The following is a 21583-nucleotide window of genomic DNA, read 5'->3' on the forward strand; positions in this document are numbered from 1 at the left end:
CAAAATTTCCACAAATTAATTTCGAGACTGCTCAATAGACAGCGCTTAGAATATTTTTCTGCCCACATTTACAGGTGTCACATATTAAATACTTGAAGATTTCTTAAATTTCTATATTATTTTTTCATCTTAATTAAATTTTATTTTTTTTCTAATAAAACAAATAAATAAATACTATTTATAAAATAATAACATTGGATAATTGTAATACTCTGATATAATAAAGTGTTTGGGAGATGAAAAAAAATACACAGACAATCCCTCTTGATGCAATAGTCTCAAGTGTTCACATGTCCGTGATAATAAAAATATAGCTTTAAAAAAAATAGCCACTTGTTCTTGAAGAGACTCATATGATAAACAAACATACAGAGAAAGACACCATGAGAAAGAGAGAAAAATAAGCGAGAAAGCGGAGTACGAGTACGCGTACCAGTAGATGAGAGCCGAGTATGAATATGTACATCAAGAGAGTTATGTGTACAGCCAAGAATTTCAAGTGGTGGATAGAAGAGTTAAGGATTGCGAGCTAGTTTCCTCGAATTATTTCATCTATTCACATCCATATATTTATATAAATGTTGTACCATGTGCTTTCCGTGCTTTATTATGTGAATTTAGAAGCTAAGAGGGCCAAGAGATGGGAGAAGTCACTCTAAAGGTTTCATCACGTTAACGAGGGTGTAACATTCAACTTGCAAAAATTGTTTTAATAAAGCTACGTTATTTTGCCGAGTAATTTACTTTACAATTCAAAAGAAATTTACATTTTTTTTGGTAATTACACGTGAAAAAATTTTTTGGTATTGCTATGTACAATTAAGTCATATGTGGCCATATATGGGCATATTAGACTATGTCAAAAATTTTTTTACGGACAATTAATAAAAAAATATGATGGCTAAGCAAAATCACTAATAGCATTTTATATTTCTAAATTAGAAATTATTAGAAATAAATATAGTTGTAAAGGTCTAATTCATATTAGTTCACGTGACTATTACCAAACTTTGCTGCTTACATCATAATTTAACCTCAATTTACGGTTACCGTGACAAATCGAGCAAATTTGAAGATGTAAATGAAATATGATAGTAAAAATGCCTGTAGATAAATTAAATAATAATTTTCTACTTAAATAAATAAATATCATTAACTCATCAATATTCAATGCAGTAAATAATTTATTTTTAAGCCTAAAGTAAATTTATGATTTAAAAAAAAAAAATAAAAATAAAAGATAAATTAAAAATCAGCGGTTGGATAAGCAGTCAATAACCCAAAATAAAAAAAAATAAAATTACCCGATAAAAATTTGCAAACTTAATTGTTAATTAAAATCACGCAAGTCTTTCCTGAATTTATTAATTTAAATTTCGAAATAAAAAAAAATTTTGTAATATTTAACAATTGTGATTTTTAATTAGCCAGATCGAATGACTCTCAAGTGCAAATAAATTAATATGATAATTTTTTTTATGAAACCTCACTGCGGGTACCGAATAAAATAAAGTATAATGACGAAATAACAACCGAAAATAAAATGTTATAAAAACAACAAAACGTTATTTATTCGTTAATGTTATATTGTGTTACACCATATGTATCTCAGAGCCTTGGTCTGATAAAACTAGTTTACCCAAACAACGCAAACACCATTATCTCCACCTGGACTAAAAGCCAACCAAGTTGTGACGTGAATGAGGGGAAGATCATTTTAAACTCTCGTGTCATACATGTTTTTTATTATTTTATTAAATTGTATACACTCTGTAACAAAACACAACACGAGTTAATGTCTTTTATTTGATAACCTGAGAACGTATTAACGTCATGATTTTTTTCTAAAAATATACTAGCTACTAACCGTTAACTTATAACACACGGAGAAAATTAAATTATATCATCTACAATATGAAATTTTTTGTGTTAATCATCTGAGAAAGTAGCCAAATTTTCGGTGTAAAAAATAGCTAGTTTTATAATTTTGTAATCAGAATTAATAATTATTTAATAGAAATTTCTACAATAGAGTATCGGAAAATTTTTCATTTGAATTGCAGTAGTTATTATTGAAGATACTATACAGTGTAAGATTTATTAACTGGAAAGGAAACTACACACAGTAACCCACTCACGGCGCCTACTTAATATATAAAAAAAAAAAAAAAAAAAATGCTTCTCGTCAGCTCTTACATTACACTACTCTTTTAATTTCAAATCTCATCATAATCATCATCAATTAATACCTATCTCACTAAAAAACTGCTTACCTCATCTTGTTTTGTTGTACCGACTTATATTATACACCAACATTACCCACAATATAAAAACTCGAAACTCTACCGAGAATTATTTGTGTATACAAGCTAAGTTGCTTTTCTAATTTAAAATACACGTATCGTGTTAGTTGTCACCTCGTGTTTTTAATTATCGGTACAAGTGTTGTTTATCGTTTCTTATCTCACGTCTCAAGGCGCTTCTTCTCACGCTGCAATTTTTATTATTATTTTGGAGTTTATTTTTCCCGATAAACATATTTCAAGAATTCAGCTTATCAAATTTTATTATTAGTTTTTCTATTTATTGTTTTGTTTGTATAGTTCAAATAAATTAAGATACCGGCAGGTAAAAAGGCTCAGAAATTTTTTTGATTAAACGAAAAATATTCAAGTTAATTTAAAATTTTTTTTTCTTAATTATTATTCAAATATATTTTCTATGAGACATAAATAAAAAATCGTATTTGAAAATAGAATAAAAAAAATTTTTTTTATTTTTTTTATGACTAGTATTTTGTAGGCTTTTCGTAAATGCAAATTCTTATTTTTGACCCAATTTTTATAATTTTCCTCAAATCCATTTAAATATAAATACTTAATTGACTCCTTAATATTTTTAATTTTTTAAATAATTTTCTATTTTAATTTCATCTCAAAGTTTATATTTAAATCAATGAGATCCTCATTAAATAACTTCTTGTCATGTATTCTATTAAAAATAAAGGTTGCTGAATAAAATGTTTCCGTTAAAGGATTGAAATCTCACAATTAGACCATTAATATATTTCAAATCTATAACCAATCTCTTAAAATAAAAAATTCGATCATAAATTTCTTAGAAAAAAAAATAGCTCCAGTTATTCTGTGCATTGAACAATTTGAATAATCGACTAATTTAATATAAAAATTTTCTCAGCCTTCCATCTCCAAATGGCGTCACTTAAGTTAAGCATTTAGTCCTGGGTATGAGTAAAGGTGATAGTGATGAGGGGAATTTATAAGGAGCTATACTACTTGATGATAGCAGACGGCACTTAACTGCCCGCGTCAACAATGCTTTTCAAAAAGGAGTTGTCTTTTGGGCTCCGTTCAGTTAAGTCTCTTATACTTATACTACAACTATCCAGAGCATTTAATTCGTGCATCAGCAGTCCCAAGGTCTATTCATCGAGGAAGTAAAAGCCTAAAACTATTCTACCATTGTCTAACGTCAGCTGACTTATCCATATCTACATTCATGTTCATACTCATAAACTTTACTTTAAGAGGCTATTCTAGTTTAGATATTTAAAAACATCAAATAAAATTATTTTGCATATTTTAAAAATTTAAAAATTCAAGAAAATGTTCCCACAAGTATTTTTAAAAATTTGTGGTAAATAGATCGGTCCTACTGGAGACACATAATTTTTATTAGCGTCCACTACCTGTCTAACATTTTTAATTTTTAGTTTTTTTTGTTTGAAAAATTTTTATGTATTTTAAAAATATTAATAAATCATAAAATGGATGCTAAAAATATTTATTGAGCTCATAAGAAAACTTTTGAATGTAGGTTTTTGGACTAAAATATTCCCTTAAATAATCTTTATATTAAATTATAAATTACAATGGTTCGTAATTAAATTTATACACGCTCGTCTTGAGGTTAAACATTCAAAATACTCAGGTCACCATAATTTATGAATAAATTTAATGAAAGCGGATGGATAATATATCACATAAATCCATCACTTAAAAGTTTATAAATATATATTAATATATATATATATATATATATATATATATATATATATATATATATATATATATATATCGATACCGATGATACGAGAAATGGTCGCATTGAAAGTTAATTAAATGCAGAATAAACAATTACAATCATTAATATTTTATTTAAGATCCAATGGGACGCCGAATGTCGATTTATGACGCGAAATCAACGAATTCAATTTGCTGGGAATATAAAGTTGGAACAGATGGCCGATCAGATAACAAGAGATTAAGGGAGAGGAGCTACTCTTTATTTCTTTTTTTATTTTTTTATTATTATTACTGTAGGTATGGTGACGTTTTATTTTATTTTTTTTATCGTCTCTATCTCTCGTAAAGTAAAGCTCGGGAGTATAAATATGGTTCTGCTAAAAACACCGAGAGAGAAATGTCCTTTAATTTTTCAAGTTTTTTAATTAGCGAATGTCTTGATGTTCTGCCACTGGTGCTAGCTGGTGTTACTGGCATACCAGTGCTAGCAGAACCTGAGACATTTATATCAGCAGACGAGGACGCAGAGAACGCTTTCGAGCCTGTCCTTTTCCTTACTCCTCACACTTTTCAGTCACTCTTTCCGCTGGATGGGGATGTAGAGTGTGTACTAGTAGGAATGAATTGAAATAGTGTAAAAAAAAATGTAAAAATTCACCCGCCTTTCATCGGTATATCTTCGATTTGTTATTCCCTAATTACGTATTAAATAACAATTATAAAATTTTTCTGACAGCTAGGGGTGGATAACGTCGAATTTTAATTTACTGAGGGAGTTTTGACGAAAAATAATATAATATTATTTAAATTTAATTTTTAAAATGATTTATTTGAGTCGCTCGAGAAATTATTAGACGTCAAACATAGAGATATTGAATGAATAATGAAGTATTGATTGAATTTTTATATTTAAATGAATTTTTCTTTTAATTAAAATCTCTTCGGAGGTAATAAACTGTCGGGAGTTAAGTATTGTTCAAATGTTTGAGCAATTTAAAATTTTCATTCACTTAGAAATATAATTTTTAAGTTTTAATTAATAAAAAACAAAACTAATAAATTAAAAGATAAATTTAGGATTTTAACACGAAATTTTTATTTTTTTTTTAATTGAAAGTGAAATTTTTAAAATTTAGTTAATTAAAAATTATAATAAATTTTTACAAAAAATTATTACTGGTCCAAATTTAAAAATCGATATTAAACATCGAAAATATTTTTTAAAATAAATTTTATCCCCCGTAAAAATTAGTACTATTAGCACCGAACTTTAATTTCTAAAAAAAAAAAACAGGTAAGAGTAAAAGAAGTGGGCGTAAGTTGGGTAGATGAAGAAAGAGAGTAATCGGGAGGCGGTTTTAAAGTAAATCGAGACTTGAGGGATTTAGGAATCGACTCGTCCGTATTTATTGCTCCGTACTTCTTGATTTTGCGTTCCATGCCGACTCCCGCCCCTGTAAAACTCTAGTGAAGGGTAGTTCGGTTCCGTATCGGCAAAGCGCACTCCCGCCCAAACAATGGGACCCATATAATTGCTTTTATAGCTCAGTGAACGCTAAATATTCCATACTTTTCCTTCTTTGGAGCGTCAGCTACCGGCCTCGTTTCATTTCTATCCTCAAATGTAGCAGTAGCTAGTTCCCTTCCTCCTCAGCGACATTTCCAGGCCTCCACCACCCGTCGATTGGGTAAATACATTTTCTCGGCGGGTTCGAGTCACCCGCCAGAGGATATGCGCAAAACGTCTTTACTTATTCCCAAAGAGGGTTTGACTTTTATTTCCACCGCAATATATACACACCGGCAACTCTTTGCTATTCTAAATTGTTCTCGGATAAATTTTAATATTTTTACTACCAAGCCAATTTCACCTACGCGTATCTCTCCACTCACTCTGTAGTTGTTTAAGCTTTCTGTATGTGTACATACGTACTATCCACCACTCGCGAATAGAAGATGACTTTTTCATTTTACTTTTGTTTTAGTTTATTTTATTGGAAATACCTAAAGCAAGAACAAGAGCAATAAAAAAAGCAAAGCTCTGTCACTAAATTGTTAACTCACGAATGCTGCTTTATGACTTTACAGAACTCTGATGAGCTGCTGAATCGTTTTAGGGAGATTGAGGTTTTCCAAACAAAAACCCTCGATCAGCAGCGGTCAACCTCCGACCATTGCCCATCGCAGACCGCTTTTTAATTCTATTGTCATTTCGGGGGTAATCAAAGAACCATTAAGTGTACTTGTCTTTTCAAGAGTTGCTTCTTGAGTCAAATTTATTTGTACGAAACATAAAACTTTTTTTTAAGACTGAAAGTTTATAATATAATGGTAAAATATTAAATTTGATAAATTCGGTAATATTAATATTGATAAAATTATTACAAATAAAATAATCAGTTTTAAGTAAAAATATTTTTTATTTTTGGGGTATAAAAGTGAGTAAAATAAAACTGTAAAAAATTTTCCTTGACTTGCCCTGAAAAGTGAGTGGAGTAGCTAGTAAACGAGAGCCGTCGTACGCCGAAAGGGAGTAGTAAATATCGCGTGAGACAATAGACATGAGCACAAAAGGAATCCACGAGAGTAAGTACGTAAATATATACAATAGGTGTATATATTATGAGCTATGTAGTACAACACAATTTTGAGAAGAGCCGGCGCGTGTATTTCGTGGCGCTAAATTTTTAAGCGTTTCTAATTAAAAGGCTAGTTAAACAAGGCACCGTTGCCCACGGGACTTCACCAGCACACCACCTACACACTCACAACGATATTCGGCGGTATGATTTCACCTTCTCCGTATATATTTCAGCTCCCTTCTTCTCTTTTACCTTCATCATAACTCACAACCATATAAATAAAGATATAGATATAAATATCACCGCATATATAGCACACGGAATCGTTCTTGACGTACTGAGAGCTTAATGCGGAAACAAACATCGTTCAGCGATATGCATTAACACACAAAAACCCAACAAACGAATCCTTTGGATCCTTTGAGCTTACGTCCCGTAAATATGTAAATTTAACCACAGACTTTTCCTACTCATTAATTACGAGAAAAATTTTATGTGTTTTCTCTCAAAACATTAACTCTTTTATTTTTTATTTTTTTATTCGTTTTATTTACTCGTATATTTATTGCCAAATATTAAATTTACCAAAAACTCGCTTGTATTGATTAATATTGATAAACGAAAATATTCATACACCTGTTTATACAGAATTTTTAATAAAATTTGTTGAAATAATTTAAAAGTAATAAGTGCCGCCTGGTTTTAGTCTGATCCGAAATTAAAGTCCATTTTTTTAAATGATTAAAGTTGAATAACGTTTATTTTTTTTTCTTTTAAAAGTTCTGTTTGATAAATACAAATATTTTGTGATTTTTTCAATTTAACTTGTTTGTTCTTATGGTAATTAAAAAAAAAAAAAAGTTATTATGAAACTTTTAAATCCAATTTGTTGATTTGAGCTCAAAAATCTAAGAATTGTTGCAGAATAATTTTTTTTTAATATTCAAACTGTAATATCTTCTCAATGCTTTGTTTCAAAAGAACATGGAAAATTTTTTTGATTAATATTTTTTAAATATATTTGAATTGTTAAAAAGTGAATAAAAAATAATACTAGAGCTTATAAAAGCTAAGAAGTGTATTTTTTCTTCAGCTAAAAAAAAGCATTAAACAAAAAAAAAGTAATCCCGCGGCGTATTATATTTACCGAGATTTTCTATTAAATTGTCACAATGAAAAAAACAGAACCCGGGAATTAAAGTTTACCTTTTTTGTTACTTTGTTTCAACACATAACTGGACTATCATCCCCTTCGAATGTTCTCAGCGTTGTGTTTTTATTTTTATTTTTTTTACGCCCCTAAGGAAAGTATTTATGAACTCGCGTGCGCGATTCTAGTGCTTGGGACGCATGAGAATACAATAAGCGTCTGACTCGTTTTGCGGGAAATAAAAATATTTAAAATAAAATAAAAACATCCACCGGAATAATAGCCTCGAAAACAACCCTACTGTTTCACTCGGGCATTATTCACATTCGGATAAAGATGTCAACTCAATAATATTAATTAAATGTGAGGTAAAACACCAATTATTGACGTAATACTTCGCTCTATCAAAAAAAAAAAAATTAATTACAAGCGTAGTAAAATTTTAAACACAAAATTTTAAAAAGAAATTAGTGTCGATAATAAAACAAAAGTCAACAATTATTTTAAATTTAAAAAACTAAGTCTCATTACACCCCTTTACTTTCAGTGTCAATTATTTTATGACAGATTGCTGGTCCGAAGTTTTATCACAAAAAAAAATTATTATAATAACAATAGGAAAGTAAAAAAGGCAAATGGAGAACCGTGAATTTTCATCCCTTACATACAATTCTTACCCTCTTTTACTGTCATTTAGATTTTTTTTCTTCCTCATTCTTAGGAGCTGGGATATTGAATTTATTCAAGCTCACTTCCACAAAACTTACGCCCTAAATAAAAAGGGTTGTCACTTTAAAGTAACCCCTTTCACCGGTTCCTTATTCGCAAAGCCCATACATATACATACTTATACATAAATACAGGCTCTTTAGATCACCGCGTTTAGTTTTTCAATTTTATTTTTTTTTTTTTTTTTTATTCTTATTACGTCCCCAGTAACTTTTCTCACTCCTTGAGTTTGACGGGGCCAACAAATACCGGGCCAACATTATTAAATATGATTATCCGCGAACTAAGCCAGGAGTTGGGAGTAAAAAAGCTATGAGGGGGTAAGAAATGAAGGAGAAGGCTGGGGCACTAACTTGTCGAAGTAAAAAGTTTAGAATTGGGTGGATTGCCGGTGGGGTGAGGAGGGTCCTGAGAAAAGAGAAAATAGGGTACGTTGGTGACGAAGTGCCAGAGACGGGATGGAAGAAAGGGGTAGTTGCACTGTATAGTTGCGAAAACCGAGCTTACTCAGTCCGGCTCTCAAACTTTGATACGATTAAGACGGAATGAATTAATCTTCATCCTTCTACTCTTTCGTTTTCTTTTATTTTCTCTTAAGAGTATTCTTCTTGATTTTATTTTGGTTCCTGGAGCTCCGATGACGTTGAGGCGAAAGAATTTTAAAGAAAATAAAATTAATAAAATAAAAAGGGACTGGTTGATCTACGTGCTCCGAGGGTTGAAAGGGTTGTAGTGTCTTTTAACAGTAATTCATGGGAAAGTGCCTGTCAATTAGGACCGAAAACGTGATAGATTTGGATAATATAAAAAATCCAATCTTACTTTAATTATTTTGGGGCGTCACGAGTTTAATTCACTTTAAAACCTGTTTGACCTTTCAAGTATCGTGATATAAAATTCAACACTTGATTTTTGTGTAAAAAATTTAATAATTCAATTTTTTAAGAAAAATTTTATCGAAACAAATACTTCAATTTTTTTGAACATTTTAGATTGCAGAAATTTTTATACTTGTTAAAAAAAAAATAATTTAACTTAATTTAAGAGAAAAAATTTTAAACCAAAAAAATTATTTTGAAGAGTTCTATTGTCCTGGTTTGAGTAGAAAAATTTTTGAACTAAGAAATTTTTTTTTTTAGACAATATTTAAGGCAATGAAACTCTTAAAAATAATTTTTTTGGTTTACGGATTTTGCTCTTGAATAAAGTTAATTGAATAAAAATTAGCCATATGAAAAAATTTTTTTACAGCAAGTATAGTAAATAAATAATTAAATTCGAAATCTAAAAAAAAAAATCCCAGTGATTTTCGATCCTTTAAAAAATTCAAAAGCATCCACAACCAAAAAGACTAAAAATGGTGAGAGGCGTGAAAAAACAGTGACGTAAAATTCTCAAGGGTTGGCCATCAAGCATCAACCCTCAGCTCGGTCCTTTTCACTACTCTCTAGTCCTCGCATACCCACGTCCAACATCCAACATTCGTGTCGTTGATTTTATCGGATTTATCATCGCATACACTCGTAGATTTCACTCTCAATTCTCCGACGTAATGTCTCCGACTAGACTGACCACCTCAACGACGAAGAGTTTGAAAGCTCTTTCCACACGCACACATTCTCTTCTTTATCCTCAGCTTGGCGTCCTGGCTTCTGTTCCCCTAGCCGAGCATCACTGACATCACAATTCCACAAACCGTGTAGTGTCCACTCTACTTCTACTTCTACTCATACTCTTCTGTATTTACGTGTGACTTCGATACAAAGGCAGTTGGGAAACTGAACTCCGCACCAGCACTTGTCGTATTTTCTCCAACTGCTGTCCCACCAGTATTTTATACATACATATACATACTACTAACATAACATTGGATTTTCTCTAGGACTAAACTGTATAGTAGTAATTTTCGCAACCCCGACGAAATCAGGGTCTTCTTTCACCCCGCTAAGCTGCCGGGAATCAAAGTTTATTGCTAAATACTATCCGATCAGCAAATTCACCCCCTTGTACACCTACTTTTACTGACACATGGAACTGGACGTCCCGCTGGGACGAATCAGCGCTCTATCCAAACGATAATAAAAACAAGTTAACCTTTTAATGTTTATCTATAGAAAAACTAAGAAGTCTATTTTTACAGCGTAATAATTTTTTTCGAGATTTTTTTTTTTAATCAAATTAATTTTTTTATCAGTGAAATTTCGGTCGACAAAAATTTTTGTTATTATTAAAAGTTTTAGATCTAATAATCAAATATTTACAATCTAATTTGTTCCTAAAAATTTTCATATTTACTATTGTAAATCCGCTATAAGAAATACTAATTTCAGAAAAATTTGGAATTTTTTTTGTAGTAATTCATTGACTAAAATAAATAAAAATATAGGATGTTTTTTATCTTCAATTAAAAATTACTGTCAAACAAATTGAATACAGAACAATTGAAGATAAAAATAAAGAAGATTGTTGATTACTACTAAATAATATTAAAGCTAATGGGAGAATAAAGACAATCTGGAGAGCAAGTAAGTACACATAAGTGGTCCTCGAGTTCGGGCAAGTACCCTCAGAGAGATCTAAGGGGCTCGGTATGACATCGAAACACCTTGGCATCCCCACGGGCTTATAACAGCTCGGCCAATCTACCGTAGGCGTTACTCTCCGCCAATAAACGCCTCAAATCACTAAACTAACTACCCTTATATAGCTGGCGTTTGTCGCCACGAGTGTCTTAACCCTTTCGATCTCGGAAAATCATCGGTCCCTCTCTATTTCTACTTCTTCATCTCCCTCTTACTTCCTGACTCCTCCGGGTGTGCATTTAATTAAGCCCAGCGACCTCAGTGCGATTTTCAAACGAGTTCGAAACTCAAGTATTCTGCATCAAATCAATATTACAAACTTTCTTTCATTGTAATTTCGCTTTTTTATTAATTTTTTTGCGCTTTTTTATTTTATTCTTTACTTTATAAATTTTACTTTAAATAAAAAATCCTAACTTTATTGTTTTTATTGCAATATTGAACCAAATAAAGTTTCTAATATTTCGATAGTTTATTTTTATTTCTGATACTTTATTTTAATTAAATTTTTTCGAAAGGAAAAAAAACAAAACAATTTAATAAAATCGATCATTCTTACACACAATTTAATCTTTCATTTTTTTTTTCATTTTTAAAATATTATAAATTTAGTAAAAAAAATGTAATTTAAAAATTTTTTTATCATTCTCAAAAAATTTTTTTTAAATAAACTTAAAGAAATAAAAATTCTAACAACGATTTATTTCTCAAATAAATTATCGAGTATCTGCTGATTACAGTATCATTAATTCAGGCGATGTTAACAATCTAAAAGTCTCTTGAACAGTCTCATGGGGAAGGTAAGCTCGTTTAATCTCTTAACTTCTGGTGTATTGTATGTACAGTACGCACTTTAATACTCGACCAATTACATACACGAGATCTTGTTAATATACCGAAGCATCGTACACTTATATTGAGAGACATACACGTGTTTAAGTACAAGTAGTTCTATATAATAGTAAGAGTAAGAGTAGGTGGATGTAAAGTAATTCCACTTGGCATCGTACAATAAGTAAAAGGGGGGAGGGGAGGGTGGGAGTATAAGTATAAGTAAGGGGAAGTGGGAGTACAATGTATAAGTTAAGGGGCGAAGGGGAGTTTAAAAGAGAGGTAGATGGTTATAAGGCTGGTTCGTGACACCCGGGGCATTCTTGGAGGGTAGTGTCTTCTCGGGCTTCGGGTACCCGGCTATTCCAGGTCTCTGAGCTGAGGGAAGACGAAAGCCAAGAAAGTATAGTCAGCCATGACTCGTACAGTGGAACTCAAGTATATATATATATATATATATATATATATATATATATATATATATATATATATATATATATATATATATATATATAAGTAAGGAAAGGAAAGGAAAGGAAAGACGCAGAAACTTGGGCGATTATCATCCTCGATTACAACTATAAAATGTGATATTGTCTCGACTCTATGCTATACTACTGGTATACCCTCTACAAACTCGAACCCTTCCTTCCTTCCTTCCTACTCTTATTTTACGCGTGAACCCCCCTGTCGGGTTTATGGTTAAATTGCGTCACAACTAAGATTGACTTGCCGTCATTACTGTCAAACTGGAGAAACTCGGAAACTTTTTAATTATAACTTAATTTATTTGTTTGTTTATTTTTATAAATATACCCTGCGGGGTTGGTTGAGAACGAGGGAGGGTCCACCTTTGCTCTTATCTGACAAAGATTCCGTATATACGGAGAAAGAAATAAATAGAAAGGGTACTTTCGAGTGTTGTGATTAATTGCGCGGACGTTTTATTCCTTTGACAGTCATTAATCGTTACGAGCTGAGAAAACGCCTGTACTGGAAAAAATCCAAGAAAAAATAGATACGGGACGAGGATCGATTTCACCTAGATTGATTGCTCCAGACGATCCAACTTGACCGCTATTACACACATTTCTTAAATCACCCTCTAAATACTTGTTTAGTTTTTATTTTTTGGTAGTGATAAATTTATTATAGAATTTTATAAAGTAATTAAAATTTTTATTAATTATTTGGTCTGTTGAAATTTTGTTAAATAAAATTTTAGGGTAGGTCAAGAGAGATTCTTGATGTTAAAAATTTAACAAAAATTTTTTTCTTACTTCTAATTCTTCTATCATTGATTAAAATTTATTCTCTATTTAATTTTTTTTAATTTATGTAAACAAATTAAATCCCTTTTATTGCTCCAAATAATTAAAGATTCAAATAAATAATAAACAATGAATGTTATTTATGTTTTAGGTAAGCAGAAAAAACAAAAAGTCGAAAGAATATCTAGCTGAATCGAGTGGCCTTTGAAGAATTTCGAGATAAAGCAAAACAAACGTGAGTGTTAGCCTTAGTGTTCGAGAAAGTGAAAGGAGATTTAAATAGCTGAAGTGGTGTTTCTAGACGAAAAGTAATAAATAATTACGGTTCAAAAGACGGTTAAGAACGCTGACCATCGTCCGACGCACCATCACAAACACTAGTTGTGTTCATAAAATAGTTACGGGAAAAGTGGTGGTACAAAGACATAGACGCAGATATAAATATTATTCTGGAGAGTCACTATAGTTGTATAGTTGTATTGAAGGTAATATAAGGGTGAAAGGGACAGTGGCGATCGTGTCGCTTACCCTCGTCCTCGTCCTTATATATACTGCCCATGGCAGTGCTTGCTCCCTTTACTTGCTGAGACTTTACTCAGAGACGATATAAACTCTAGTAATAAGAGAGAGGAATAATGCGTCCCGATTGCACGTGTACGCCCTTAACAACGTCTGGCGAGACTGTGGTAAGACTCCTCTCTACTCGGTACTACTTACACTACACTCCTATCCTCTACGCTTATGTAAGTTATGTAAGTCCTATTACTATACGTTCATTCAAGAAATGAAATGAAATGTCAGTGCCGCAAAGGCTAATACCTAATGAAGCGATTAATCATTGATCGGACCAACCCAGACAGCGTCAAGTGCCACTTTCTGTATTATATCCCACACTCATGAGCTACGACTCTCTTTATCGGGCTCCTTCTTTATCTTTGTTCCCTTTACGGGAGCTTTTTTTCTTATACCGATTACGATCCCCTTGGCATCGGTCTTAACATCGGCCTATACTCGAATACTTCAACCCTTTTAGATCTATGGGCTGTTATTTTATAATTATTTTTTGTTGTTGGACAAATTTTTTTCATATTAATAAATTTATTAGCAAGAAACTTCGGGTCAATGTTTTTTCGATATTTTTTATCATACTATACATAATTTTGAAAATAATATCGCTTAGATCAACTATTTTTTAACACCTAATCATTCAGATTTAAAAAAAAATTTTCCAAATAATAACTTTCTTGAAGCTCATTATTACCATAAGGACTGTGTTAGTAAAATAATAAATAGAAGAATCTAAGATAAAAAAAAAAAAATTCAATTGAATATAATAACAATTGGCTTTTTTTTCTGGGCATTTAAAAAAAAACACACACTCCAGTTTGAAACGTTATCAGTAAAATTGATAGAGATCCTAAGTGTTTCAGTTGAACATACACGTAAATTTTTCCGCAATATGAACTTTCAATCCGGCTCCCCACTAGTATTTTAATCCAAACACAAGAATGGTGTAATTGAAAACCGGTAAAAAAAGTGTATATATAAATGTATTTTTTTCTATGTACATATACATATATTTATTTTAGTAAATTTTCTTGAAGGGATGAAATCCATTGGAGCAACCTGGCATTTCATCCCTTATTTTCCATGCAGAAGAGAAAAAGACAGGGCAACCGGAACGCGAGAGTGGAGAATAGAGACTTGTGTTACGAATGAAAATCCTCACGGGCGAGAGACTAAAACAAACGGCGGATTTAATTGAAATATAATCGCAGATACGGGTATAAGGGATGGCACACTGAATAAGTGGTACAAACAGACCGAGAGAGCGATAGAGAGGAGAGTGTTTTCCATCTCTGATGCTCTATATGTGTTTGTAGTAATGTAGTAGGCTATACAGCAGCTCGGTTGAGTAGTTGAAAGGGATGAGTGCCCCAAGCTTTATAAATACCTTTCCAAGTAGAGTTGAGGGTAAAGAGTACACAAAATGAGGAGGAGACCAGAGAGGATGGTCAATGCTTGTGATCCATCAAGATCTATTTGTATCCCGTGATATCTTAATCGTACGTGTGTGGGCATTAAGTGTCCGTCTCCTTTTAAAACTTTGTATCTACCCTTTCTTCCCTCTCTTTCTTTCAGTCTATAGATATTTCAGGTTATATATACATATATATTTATACAAACTGACGATGACGGTGGAAGCTTATCGACATTATATAATGATGTTTATTGTTCGTAGCGACGGACGAATAATTGTCTCGTAAGTAAATATTTAACGTTATTTCGCGCAATGTTTCGCTTGACATTGGCTAGGGGTTCTCTTGGTTACTCCCTCAGGATTACTACTTGTTATAAGCGATGCTTCTATGACCTTCGCTGAGTACTCTGAGGTCATTGTTATTTTAATTTGTGTTTGGGTTATTGTTAATTCAATTATTTGTTTTGGAAATTTTGTTTTTAATGGAAAGTGTGCTGTAAACATTTAATTCGACAGTGGAAAATTTATGCGAAAGTCAATTTTTTAAGTATAAAATTCAAATTTTTTGATCCAGATGTTTCAAATTTCAAAAATAATTTATTTTACGTTAAAAAAATTTTTTTTGATTTATTTTTTTACAACTAGAATTAAATTTAAAAAAAATCACTTGAGTAGTTTTTTATGAATGAAAAAAAATTTTTTTCAATCATTTCTATCCAGCAGAAAAAATTCAGTCATCAATAAATTATTTTTGTTTATTATTAATCAAATAATTTTAATTTAGCACTCCGACGTACTAAGTTCAAATAAAAAAATTTATTCCGCAAAGTAGACTTACAAAAATTAAAAAACAAATAAAATATTAATCCCTTAAATTATTTACTTCATTTAAAAAATGATCGATTTCCTTTATTAATATTATTCTGCTTCATTAAATACTCTCAGTACCAAATAAAATATCGGATATTTAGAGTAAATAACTAATAAACTTTCATTGAACTCCAGACTCGATAAATATTTATTAAATTTCCATGAGCTTGGGAATTCTAAACACTGGACTGCGTTAGCATAAATTAATTAAAATTGAAAATTAATATTCAGCTGAGAGATAAGTAGAAGCAGATAGCGATAAATAATAAATAAATCGAAGGATCGATATAAAAGCAGACAAGTAAAGACATTGAGCTTCGGTGGCTCTACTCAGTTCAATATCGCAATTGAGGCCTCAAGTTCTATCGACGCTCGTATATCATAGTGACTATCGTACCGACAGATCTTTAAACTTTTGGTTGGATACGGCAAAGCTGCTCGGGTGCCCACTTTCACCCGACTCCTCGAGCAAACTCACTCCTTTTACCCCGAGTATAGAAATCACATCCTGAGATCTTTTAAAACTTTCACGGGAATCAAATGCAATTTCCTGCCTCTTAATGTTTTCTTCTTTTCGACTCTTTTATTTAACCTTTATCTTTATTTTTCTCTTTCGCCTTCTCCTACTCTATTTATTTTTATTTTTTTCACGAATGTCGAGATTAAATCGACGTCTGTATCATTAAATCGCGTGAAAACAAATAACTATGATCACGTTACATCACGAACTTTTCACCTCAAGGGATTACTTTTTTTACTTATATCACGATGTGAATAAAAATAAAAGTTTAAATATTTATCATCAATTATGAGTTTAACTTATTTTTTGAGTCATTATACTTATATCAACTTTCAAAATTCGACTTTACATTGAAAGAAGCTTTTATGAAAAGGAAATTAAAAATTTTTATCATTATTTATAGATTCTATTTTTAATAAAAAATTTTTTTTCGTGGTTCAATTTTAAAAAATATTTAGATAAAAATAGATTTTTTTCCCAATATAAATCATAATGTTTGAACAGAAATTTCTTGACGTCATTAGCAAAGGATAGAAACTTACGTCATACATGTCATAAAATTTGAACAGCAAAATAAATCATTGTAACGTTAGAAGCTATAAATAATAATGATTGTCAATAAATTGGTTAAAAAAAAATTTGTTAAAAATAGAATCAAAGTATACATTGAATTTTGTGTATACTAAAGTTAACTGAGTTAAAAATATTTTGAAAAAAATTTCGACTACCTTTATTTTGAAACCTCTTGAAATCGGGGTGTTTTTGACTTTTCAAAATTTCTGAAACATAACAATAAAAAAGGTTTAGAATATCGTAAAAAATCTTAAAAGAAAAAAATTCACTTGATTTAAGAGAAAAATTCTTTTACTTAAATCAAAAAAAATTTCTTATTTCAAGAATTTTTTTCTTGAATCAAGTTAATTTTTTTTTTTTTCATTGTTGAAATATTTAAAAATTTTCTAAATCTTAGTACTAAACAAAATTTGTCAACAGAGATTATAATTATTATTTGCGGAAATATTTTTTTTCGACAAATACACTAAAACACAATTTTCTTTATTGTTGTATGAATGTTTTAATGTCGTCGAGATATAATACGAAAATGTCTATAAAAAAAGTTTAAACGAGATAAGAGATAAGAGTTAAGATGTGAAGAAGAAAAGAAAATAATAGTAATTGTGCAGAATAAGTGTAAGGGGAGTAGTAGAGAGAACCTCGGTGTACGATGTATATAGTACGAAAGTCCGAGTAGGAGCTGAATAAGAGAGACGAACAGAGAAGAAATGGTTAGGAGAATAAAAGACACATAAGGGGTGAGATATCCGGTATAGACTGCTGACGTTGCCAGTGTCCAAGCCAAATGGTCAGCTACCGCTGGTAATGGCCCAATAGATGGCCGTAACATTCACCGCAAGATATTGTTTAGGCCAGAAAACCCTGTTACCAATTTTATGTCATATTCCCGAATAAATAAATATTTTTATGTTTAGTTTTATTTTTCGCAAAGTTCATCAATACTTAACTCTTATCTAATTTATTACAATGCAATTTTATGCTAAAAGACTACTTATCTGATTATTAAAATTAATTAGTGGTATTAAAATTATAAAATAAGCGTCTAGATTAATAATTAAAATTTTTATTGAAGTCAAAAGGTAGTTATTTCAATAAGTTGTAATGTAAAAATAATTAAAAAATTAATTTTTTTAAAAAAATAAATTTTTTTCTAATTTTTAATTACGACGGTAATAATTCCTTTTAATTTTATTGATGTTGCTCAATAAACGTAAAATAAGAATGAAATGTTAAATGTCGTAATGTTAAAAGTAGTAGCTGTAAAAAAAAAGAAACTTTAGAAAGGATGCTTTTTTTGGAACCCTCAACATAGCCCCTTGTTGGCCATTATAACTTTGCCAAGTCAGACAGTAATTAAGCCCGCAATAAGGACGAGTGGACTGCCACCCATTAAGACAACCCGACGAATCGACACTTTGTAAGGCGCAAGAGACACTGAAAATAAAAATGAAGTCGGAGAGAGCAGTCTGTGTAAGACGCGAGATAAGTGAGTGAAAGATCAAGAGTAGTTTAAAGAGCAAAAATATTTTAGAAAAGTAACTCGCGCTTGTCAAATGAACCGAGAACGAGAGAGCTAGTATATACTATATAGTATGAAGGGGGATCCGATAAAAGAAACTCTCAAAGAGCCCAGGAAATGGCGGACAGTAGATATTCTCACGCAGTAATTGTCGAGGTATAATCATCGGTCATAATTGCGAGAGTTCCGAGTTAACACTCGAGGGATTTTTAATAAATATTTTTAATAAACCCTCAATTATCGTTTCAACACTCAAGTTCATTTTATTTTATATTTTTTCTTATCTTCAAAGTTTTTAATTGTTTTATTATTAACTCGTGATTTTTGGTTAATTATTCGACATGAATGTGCTTGCGTATTCTTAAAACTTGAAGATTATTTTTTTTAAGGGATTATACGAGCTTATACCCAAGTATTTAATATCTTACATCTGTAAATATGAGCAGAAATAAAGTCTAAAGCCATCTATTGAGTAACCGTCAAATTAATTTGTTAAAAAATTTGAAAGATTATTAAGAAGGTTATAATCTATTTTTATATTAATCAATTAGAAAGACTCTTTAAAAAAAATTTTTAAAAAAATCGTTTTTTCAACATTCTAAAAGCGCATAACTCTTTAACTAAAAAAAATTAAACCGAGAGGGATACTGTCGATAATAAATAACAAAAATCAATAGCGAAACTATTAAAAACATTAAAAAATGGAATTGAATGAAAGCTCGCAAGTAAAATAAAAATAAAAAGGAAAAGCGATATTATAAGAATAGAATCGAACTGAATAGTAGGGTCGGGTGTAGTATAGTTGGGTGGGAGCGTGGAGAAACGAGAAATAGAGGGGAGAGTGGAAGAACAAGAGGATAGCTTTCAGAGTTGAGTATAGTTAAAGAGAATATTTGCTATTGCCATCTAATATTTAGCTAAAGTCAACAAAACCACTGCTTGGTCTCGGCCTCAGCCTCAGGATCCTTTTCTACATTCTCCAATGGTTTCCTCCCTTATCCTGCTCCTGTTCCTGTTCCTGTTCCTTTCAACTCTCTCTTATTACTTCAAGCTTCCATCAGCCGTTTTTCCTCATTTCTGCCGTCCATTACACTCGTTAATAGAATAATAAATATACAGCATTGAAAGTATTTCAGTTTGAAATTAATTTTGCTGAAAAAAAATTAGTTTTTGTTGGAAAATGTTTTTTTTTTTTTTTTTTTTTTTTCTATTTTTTCTGATGGAGAAAAGTTTTAGAAATGTGTCCAGTGGAAAATTCGATATATGATCAGACAAGTAGAATCTGCAGTCGGAATGGTAGTGGTGACTAATGCAGAAGCAATGAGAGTACGAGTCCATTGGAAGTGTTAGCCAAAAGCAGAAGGTAGAAGGTAGAAGATGGAAGGAAGGGAGAGAACCCAGAACTAGAATCTAGAACCTATAACCCAGTACGTCATTCTGCGTTGAACCACGTCTTCCGGTAGGTACCCACGGAAGCGAGGAGGAATTCCGCTTTCACAGGCGACGTAATTCCAGAATCAAACGTGAGGACGAGGCATTTCACTTGAATGTTATATCCAGTAGCAGCAACGTGTGCTGACATCATCGAATAAAACATCTCGCTAGGGATTTTCACGCCGTTATCAGAAACTACAGACTAGACCGTCTAGTCGAGATTCTACAGCAGATTAAATAAAGAAAAAAAACTGCTACGAGAATACCAAAGACCCACCGCTAACTACAGGACAATGTTACCTTCCAGAGTGGATGATATCTTTTATTCGCGACTAGACAGAATGCTGAGCATTTTCAAATATCAGATGTTGTAATTTATAATTTATGATTTTATGCAAGGAGAGATTGAGGTGCGGAAAGCCGGTTAATTTAGAGCGTAGATGGCTTGAAAAATTTATTACGGGAAATTTTGAAAATTTAATTTGTGTTTGAAATTTTATAAAACAATTTTACTGAATAAAATTAGTAAAATTTTTTTTTAGTATTAAAAAAATTACTTTCAACTTAATTTTTACATCCTATGCATTCATTTAAGAATGATTAAAACAAAAAAAAAACCTAGGGTCCAGTAAAATAATTTAATTTACTCAAAGATAAAATTTTTCTTAAATCAACTAATTTTTTCCGTACAATTTCTAATTGTCGGGTTCCATTAAAACTTTAATAATTTTTTCCACCCAGTTAATCCTCGGACCATCCCAAAAATAACTAATTTCCTCAAAGCCGTACCGTAGACATGAAATAAATAACAATAATAATTCACCTGGTTGTCGTAGTGGAAATAAGTTTGTAGTACGTGTCCTGAGGCACCCAAGACATAGTTCACCGAGGTCGGGGGTGTGATATGACGGATATTTGTTGTAGGAAAGACACCCGACGTAAGATGACAAGGGTGAGTGGAGGTGAAAGCTCGCTGCGATATGTAGACTCTATAAATGAGGTTTAGGTTTAGGATGTACACCATCAGGCATTTGAATACGCCGTTAAGGGTCGAAGGTTGCTCCTAAGACACAGATATAATGTCTAGTAAGTAAGTGAGTAAGTACGCGAGAAAGAGAAAGACAGAAAAAGCTTGATATGGAAGACGGAATATCTCCATACATACATACAGATATATATTTATGTACGCTTGAGGACTATGGACTAGGGACGTGAATCGGCGAGTGAAGCGACTGGGGTGAGAGATTCGCGCATATCCGATGCCACGGGGGTCGCGGGTGCTAAGGGATCGGCAAGGGTGGGAGATAAGGCCAACACGGAGCAGATCTGTACCGGGAAAGGGACTGGAGAGAATGAGAATTAAGGGGGAGACGTTTCCACTATTGATCATCGAGGCTCAGAGTGTAATGCTAATCAGCCCACCCCCCCACCCCTTACTCCTTACTCCTTCGCACATCCCCTGGCCATACTACCCCTATTTCCAGTTCCGTCA

General features: G+C 31.5%; 1 protein-coding gene and 1 long non-coding RNA gene across 27 annotated transcripts in view; one reads left to right on the top strand and one right to left on the bottom strand.

Annotated features, from left to right (window-relative positions):
* The window catches only part of LOC141534560 (uncharacterized), an 89827-nt gene extending 87435 nt beyond the window's left edge, over positions 1-2392 (bottom strand). For both annotated transcript variants that reach the window (XR_012480435.1, XR_012480436.1), the window contains exon 1: positions 2274-2392. This is a non-coding gene — a long non-coding RNA (uncharacterized LOC141534560). The remainder of the gene's footprint in view (positions 1-2273) is intronic.
* Positions 1-21583, top strand: part of Foxp (forkhead box transcription factor P) — a 173129-nt gene that overhangs the window by 109233 nt on the left and 42313 nt on the right. The window lies entirely within an intron of this gene.

The sequence above is a fragment of the Cotesia typhae genome, unplaced genomic scaffold (genome assembly GCF_013202065.1).
Source record: "Cotesia typhae breed Kobodo isofemale line unplaced genomic scaffold, CoteBio_Ctyphae scaffold_13, whole genome shotgun sequence".
Lineage (NCBI taxonomy): Eukaryota > Metazoa > Arthropoda > Insecta > Hymenoptera > Braconidae > Cotesia > Cotesia typhae.